Genomic DNA, 8,471 nt, shown 5'->3' on the forward strand with positions numbered 1-8,471 from the left:
GCTATAAATATATGCAGAAAGAAATGTTGAAAGTAAAAGGAGGGATAAAGGTATACCATGCAAACTCTATCCCCAAAAAGCTGACATAGCTATTCTAATATCAGACAAAGGCAAGAAGAGCTAGTGGGTATTAAGAGGAATGTTTCATAACAGTGAAAGGGATCAGTCCACCAGGAAAATATTTAAAAATTAAATCTGTATACACTGAATAATATGCCTTTAAAATATATAAAGAAAAATTTTACAGAATTAAAAGGAGTAACAAAGTCATAATTGTGTTTGGGTGGTTTTAACACACCATTCAGTATCTGATAGAAACAGCCAACCAAAAAGCAATAAGAATACAGAAGATTTGAACAATGAAATGAACAAAATTGGCCCAGATGACATATGTAGAGAGAGCACTGTACCCAACAAATGCAGGCACACATTCTTTTCAGGTGCATGTGAACATTTACCCAAACTGACTACATGATAGGCCTTAAAACAAATCCTAAAACATTTCAAAGGTTTTAAATCATATAGAGTATGATCACTGATCACAGTGAAATTAGACAAGAAAAATCACCTATTTTTTTTTAAATCACCTATTTTTAAGTTAAGTAATGCACTTCTAAATGTAGCAAAGAAGCAATCACAATGGAAATAAAACATTTTAAAATGAATTATAATAAAAAATAATGAAAAGTATGTAGGATTCAACTAGTGACAAATTTAGAAGAAATTTTATAATATTAAAAGCTTTTAGGGGCTTCCCTGGTGGCGCAGTGGTTGAGAATCCACCTGCCAATGCAGAAGACACGGGTTCGAGCCCTGGTCTGGGAAGATCCCACATGCTGCGGAGCAACTGGGCCCGTGAGCCACAACTACTGAGCCTGCGCGTCTGGAGCCTGTGCTCCACAACAAGAGAGGCCGCAACAGTGAGAGGCCTGCACACCGCGATGAAGAGTGGGCCCCCACTCGCCACAACTAGAGAAAGCCCTCGCACAGAAACGAAGACCCAACACAGCCAAAAAATAAATAAATAAATGTCTCAAAAAAAGTAAAAAGGGAAATTAATAAAATAGAAAACAAACATATAATAGAGAATATCACAAAACCAAAAGTTGGTTCTTTAAAAGAAAACAATTCATAAAGCAAGACTGATCAAGAAAGACACAAATAACTAATAGTAGGAATGAAAAGGATCTGTCACTATAGATCAAACAAAGAACAAATAATAGGAGAATATCATGAGCAACTTTATGTCAATAGATTTGAAGATGTAAATAAAATGTGTAAGTTCCTAGAAAACTACAGCTTGTCAAAATGGGCACAAGAAGAAACAGATATCTAAATAGCCTTCTATACAAAACAATTAAATCTGATATTTTAAAATATGTCCCCCCTCAAAAAAATCTTTAGGCCCAGATGGCTTATACAGTAAATTCTTCCAATATTTAAGGAAGAATTAACAGAAGTATTACACAAACTTTTCCAGAGAAAAAAGGAAGGAACACTTCACATTTGTTTTACAAGGCTAGCATAATCTTGATACTAAAATCTGACAAGAGTATTAGGAGAAAAAGACCCAACAAGTATAGGCTAAGTCATTCATAAACATAGGTGCAAATTTTCTAAACAAAAGCAAACTGAATTCAGCAATATGTAAAGAAGACAGTGCATAGCAAACAAGTTGAGTTTATTTCAGGGGCATGTTGTTGATTTACTATTTCAAAATCAATGTTATTAACCATTTTAAGAGAATAAAGGAAAACCCAAATCTTCAAAAGCCTTATATAAAATTCAACCTCCATTCATTTAAAAAAAAAAAAACTCACAGAAAAGTAGTAAGGAATTTCCTTTATCTGATAATAGCATCTTCAAAAAGTGTAAAGCCAGTATCATCTAATGCTATAATGGTGAGATATTGAGTTTTATCTGCTGGGATTATCACTGAGACAAAAATGTCCACTATCTTCAAGGAGGCCCATCATCCTGAATATATTCAACATTGTATTTTTCATCCCAGCCAGTATAATATTTAATAAATAAATAAATATTACAAAGCTCAAAAGGAAATAATTGTTACTACAAATGTAAATGCAAAAAATCCCCACACATTGTATGTGTGTGTAAATTTATACAGAAATGCCAAGGATTAAGACTGGCTAATACAATTATCTGTAAAGGAACATATTAATGAATCAGATTAGATAATAAAGAACTTCTGTTTCTCAAAAGACACCATTAAGAGAGTGAAAAGGCAAGTCATGGAGTTGGAGAAAATAATTGGCAACACTTATAACTGACAAAGGGCTTGTTATCCAGTATATATAAAGAGGTCCTACTCATCCCCCCAAAAATATACAACCCAATAAAAAAAAATGAACAGGCACTTAACCAACACTTTACAAAACACCATATCTAAATGTTCAATAAACATATGAAAAGGTGCTCAATTTCATTAATCATTAGAAAGACTCATAGTACCAAATGGCAATCACATGGAACAATGGAAACTCACACACTGTTGGAGGAGTATAAACAGTTATAACTACTTTGAAAAATAGTTTGTCATCATTTCCTAAAATTGGACATATGCACATATCATAACCCAGTAATTTCACTCCTAGGTACATACTAGAAAGGCACACGTAAAAGCACAAAAAGAATGCACATGAATGTTCATATCAGCAATGTTAACAACTCTGAAGGGCACTTCCCAAATGTCCATCAAGAGTAAAATGGACAATTGTGGTCTATTTACAATACAGGATACTGTAGAGCAATGAAAATGAACCAACTGGTACTTGCAACAATATAGTTTCCTCTTACGATCTTAATGTTTTGTAAAAGACTCTAATGCAAAATGAACAGTTAATAGCGCAGACCCCAGAAACGGGCATGAGATGCTAAGGCTGCTGCTGCCGCCACCAAGAAGCCTGTGTGCGAGAACAGGTCACTATCCACAGCCCCCTTCCGGGGACCCTGTGCAGCCCGCCACTGCCAGAGTCCCGGGATCCAGGGACAACTTCCCCAGGAGAACGCACAGCGCGCCTCAGGCTGGTTCAACGTCACGCCGGCCTCTGCCGCCACAGGCTCACCCCACACTCCGTGCCTCTCCCTCCCCCTGGCATGTGTGAGCCAGAGTCCCCGAAGCAGCTGCTCCTTTAACCCCGTCCTGTCTGAGCGAAGAACAGACACCATCTGGTGACCTACGTGCAGAGGCGCGGCCAAATCCAAGGCTGAGTCCCTGGGAGCTGTGAGAACAAAGAAGAGAAAGGGAAATCTCTCCCAGCAGCCTCAGAAGCAGCGGATTAAAGCTCCACAATCAACTTGATGTACCCTGCATCTGTGGAATACCTGAATAGACAACGAATCATCCCAAAGTGAGGAGGTGGACTTTGAGAGCAAGATTTATGATTTTATCCCCTTTTCCTCTTTTTGTGTGTATGTGTATGCTACTGTGTGAGATTTTGTCTGTATAGCTTTGCCTCCACCATTTGTCCTAGGGTTCCACCCGTCCATTTAAAAAATTTTTTTCAATAATTATTTTTTATTTTAATACATTTATTATATTTTATCTTACTTATTTTATTTTACTTTATCTTCTTTATTCCTTTCTTTTTTTCCTTCCTTCCCTCCTTCCTTCCTTCCTCCCTCCATCCCTCCCTCCTTTCTTTCTTTCTTTCTTCTTTCTTTCTTCTTCTACTAATTCTTTCTTTCTACTTTTTCTCCCTTTTATTCTGAGCCATGTGGATGAAAGGCTCTTGGTACTGCAGCCAGGAGTCAGTGCTGTGGTTCTGAGGTGGGAGAGCCAATTTCAGGACACTGGTCCACAAGAGACCTCCCAGCTCCACATAATATCAAACGGTGAAAATCTCCCAGAGATCTCCATCTCAACACCAGTACCCAGCTTCACTCAATGACCAGCAAGCTACAGTGCTGGACACTCTATGCCAAACAACTAGCAAGACAGGAACACAACCCCACCCATTAGCAGAGAGGCTGCCTAAAATCATAGTAAGTCCACAGACACCCCAAAACATACCACCAGAGGTGGACCTGCCCACCAGAAAGACAAGATCCAGCCTCATCCACCAGAACACAGGCACTAGTCCCCTCCACCAGGAAGCCTACACAACCCGCTGAACCACCTTTAGCCACTGGGGACAGACACGAAAAACAACGGGAACTACGAACCTGCAACCTGCAAAAAGGAGACCCCAAACACAGTAAGATAAGCAAAATGAGAAGACAGAAAAACACACAGCAGATAAAGGAGCAAGATAAAAACCCACCAGACCTAACAAATGAAGAGGAAATAGGCAGTCTACCTGAAAAAGAATTCAGAATAATGATAGTAAAGATGATCCAAAATCTTGGAAATAAAACGGACAAAATGCAAGAAACATTTAACAAGGATCTAGAAGAACTAAAGGTGAAACCAGCAATGATGAACAACACAATAAATGAACTTAAAAATACTCTATTTGGGTCAATAGCAGAATAACTGAGGCAGAAGAATGGATAAGTGACCTGGAAGATAAAATAGTGGAAATAACTACTGCAGAGCAGAATAAAGAAAAAAGAATGAAAAGAACTGAGGACAGTCTCAGACACCTCTGGGACAACATTAAACACAACAACATTCGAATTATAGGGGTTCCAGAAGAAGAAGAGAAAAAGAAAGGGACTGGGAAAATATTTGAAGAGATTATAGTTGAAAACTTCCCTAATATGGGAAAGGAAATAGTTAATCAAGTCCAGGAAGCACAGAGAGTCCCATACAGGATAAATCCAAGGAGAAATACACCAAGACATATATTAATCAAACTGTCAAAAATTAAATACAAAGAAAACATATTAAAAGCAGCAAGGGAAAAACAACAAATAACACACAAGGGAATCCCCATAAGGTTAACAGCTGATCTTTCAGCAGAAACTCTGCAAGCCAGAAGGGAGTGGAAGGACATATTTAAAGTGATGAAGGAGAAAACCCCACAACCAAGATGACTCTTCCCAGCAAGGATCTCATTCAGATATGATGGAGAAATTAAAACTTTTACAAACGAGCAAAGCTGAGAGAGTTCAACACCACAAAATGGGCTTTACAACAAATGCTAAAGGAACTTCTCTAGGCAAGAAACACAAGAGAAAGAAAAGACCTACAATAACAAACCCAAAACAATTAAGAAACTGGGAATAGGAACATACATATCGATAATTACCTTAAATGTAAGTGGATTAAATGCTCCCACCAAAAGACACAGACTGGCTGAATGCATACAAAAGCAAGACCCATATATATGTTGTCTGCAAGACACCCACTTCAGACCTAGAGACACATACAGAATGAAAGTAAGGGGATGGAAAAAGATATTTCATGCAAATGGAAACCAAAAGAAAGCTGGAGTAGCAATTCTCATATCAGACAAAATAGACTTAAAAATAAAGACTATTAGAAGAGACAAAGAAGGACACTACATAATGATCAAGGGATCAATCCAAGAAGAAGATATAACAATTGTAAATATTTATGCACCTAACATAGGAGCACCTCAATACATAAGGTAATAATAACAGCCATTAAAGGGGAAATCAACAGTAACACATTCATAGTAGGGGACTTTAACACCCCACTTTCACCAATGGACAGATCATCCAAAATGAAAATAAATAAGGAAACACAAGCTTTAAATGATACATTAAACAAGATGGACTTAATTGATATTTATAGGACATTCCATCCAAAAACAACAGAATACACATTTTTCTCAAGTGCTCATGGAACATTCTCCAGGATAGATCATATCTTGAGTCACAAATCAAGCCTTGGTAAATTTAAGAAAATTGAAATTGTATCAAGTATCTTTTCTGACCACAATGCTATGAGCCTAGATATCAATAACAGGAAGAGATCTGTAAAAAATACAAACACATGGAGGCTAAACATTACACTACTGAATAACGAAGTGATCACTGAAGAAATCAAACAGGAAATAAAAAAAATACCTACAAACAAATGACAATGGAGACACGACGACCCAAAACCTATGGGATGCAGCAAAAGCAGGTCTAAGAGGGAAGTTTATAGCAATACAATCTTACCTTAAGAAATAGGAAACATCTTGAATAAACAACCTAACCTTGCACCTAAAGCAATTAGAGAAAGAAGAACAGAAAAACCCCAAAGTTAGCAGAAGGAAAGAAATCATAAAGATCAGATCAGAAATAAATGAAAAAGAAATGAAGGAAACTATAGCAAAGATCAATAAAACTAAAAGCTGGTTCTTTGAGAAGATAAACAAAATGGATAAACCATTAGCCAGACTCATCAAGAAAAAAAGGGAGAAGACTCAAATCAATAGAAATAGAAAAGAAACAGGAGAAGTAACAACTGACACAGCAGAAATACAAAAGATCATGAGAGATTACTACAAGCAACTCCATGCCAGTAAAATGGAAAACCTGGAAAAAATGGACAAATTCTTAGAAAAGCACAACCTGCCAAAACTGAATCAGGAAGAAATAGAAAATATGAACAGACCAATCACAAGCTTGAAATTGAAACTCTGATTAAAAATCTTCCAAAAAAAAAAAAAATCTTCCAACAAACAAAATCCCAAGACTGGATGGCTTCACACGCGATTTCTATCAAACATTTAGAGAAGAGCTAACACCTATCCTTCTCAAACTCTTCCAAATATAGCAGAGGGAGGAAAACTCCCAAACTCATTCTACGAGGCCACCATCACCTTGATACCAAAACCAGACAAGGATGTCACAAAGAAAGAAAACTACAGGCCAGTATCACTGATGAACATAGATGCAAAACTCCTGAATAAAATACTAGCAACCAGAATCCAACAGCACATTAAAAGGATCATACACCATGATCAAGTGGGGTTTATTCCAGGAATGCAAGGATTCTTCAATATATGCAAATCAGTCAAGGTGATAAACCATATTAACAAATTGAAGGAGAAAAACCATATGGTCATCTCAATAGATGCAGAGAAAGCTTTCGACAAAATTCAACTCCCATTTATGATAAAAACCCTGCAGAAAGTAGGCATAGAGGGACCTATCCTCAACATAATAAAGGTCATATATGACAAACCCACAGTCAACATCATCCTCAATGGTGTAAAACTGAAAGCATTTCCACTAAGATCAGGAACAAGACAAGGTTGCCCACTCTCACCACTCTTATTCAACATAGTTTTGGAAGTTTTAGCCATAGCAATCAGAGAAGAAAAGGAAAGAAAAGGAATCCAAATCAGAAAAGAAGTAAAGCTGTCACGTTTGCAGATGACATGATACTATACATAGAGAATCCTGAAGATGCTACCAGAAAACTACTAGAGCTAATTAATGAATTTGGTAAAGTAGCAGGGTACAAAATTAATGCACAGAAATCCCTGGCATTTCTATACACTAATGATGAAAAATCTGAAAGTGAAATCAAGAAAACACTCCCATTTACCATTGCAACAAAAAGAATAAAATATCTAGGAATAAACCTACCTAAGGAGACAAAAGACCTGTATGCAGAAAATTATAAGACACTGATGAAAGAAATTAAAGATGATACAAATAGATGGAGAGGTATACCATGTTCTTGGACTGGAAGAATCAATATTGTGAAAATGGCTCTACTACCCAAAGCAATGTACAGATTCAATGCAATCCCTATCAAACTACCACTGGCATTTTTCACAGAACTGGAACAAAACATTTCACAATATGTATGGAAACACAAAAGACCCCGAATAGCCAAAGCAATATTGAGAACGAAAAACAGAGTTGGACGAATGAGGCTCCCTGACTTCAGACTATACTACAAAGCTACAGTAATCAAGACAGTATGGTACTGGCACAAAAACAGAAACAGAGATCAATGGAACAGGATAGAAAGCCCAGAGATAAACCCACGCACAGATGGTCACCTTATCTTTGATAAAGGAGGCAGGAATATACAATGGAGAAAGGACAGCCTCTTCAATAAGTGGTGCTGGGAAAACTGGACAAGTACATGTAAAATATGAGATTAGATCACTCCCTAACATCATAGACAAAAATAAGCTCAAACTGGATTAAAGACCTAAATGTAAAGCCAGAAACTATCAAACTCTTAGAGGAAAACATAGACAGAACACTCTATGACATAAATCACAGCAAGATCCTTTTTGACCCACCTCCTAGAGAAATGGAAATAAAAACAAAAATAAACAAATGGGACCTAATGAAACTTCAAAGCTTTTGCACAGCAAAGGAAACCATAAAGAAGAGTAAAAGACAACCCTCAGAATGGGAGAAAATATTTTCAAATGAAGCAACTGACAAAGGATTAATCTCCAAAATTTATAAGCAGCTCATGCAGCTCAATAAAAAACAAACAAACAACCCAATCCAAAAATGGGCAAAAGACCTAAAAGGGCATTTCTCCAAAGAAGATATACAGACTGCCAACAAACACATGAAAG

This window comes from Tursiops truncatus, chromosome 2 (genome assembly GCF_011762595.2).
Source record: "Tursiops truncatus isolate mTurTru1 chromosome 2, mTurTru1.mat.Y, whole genome shotgun sequence".
Taxonomy (NCBI): domain Eukaryota; kingdom Metazoa; phylum Chordata; class Mammalia; order Artiodactyla; family Delphinidae; genus Tursiops; species Tursiops truncatus.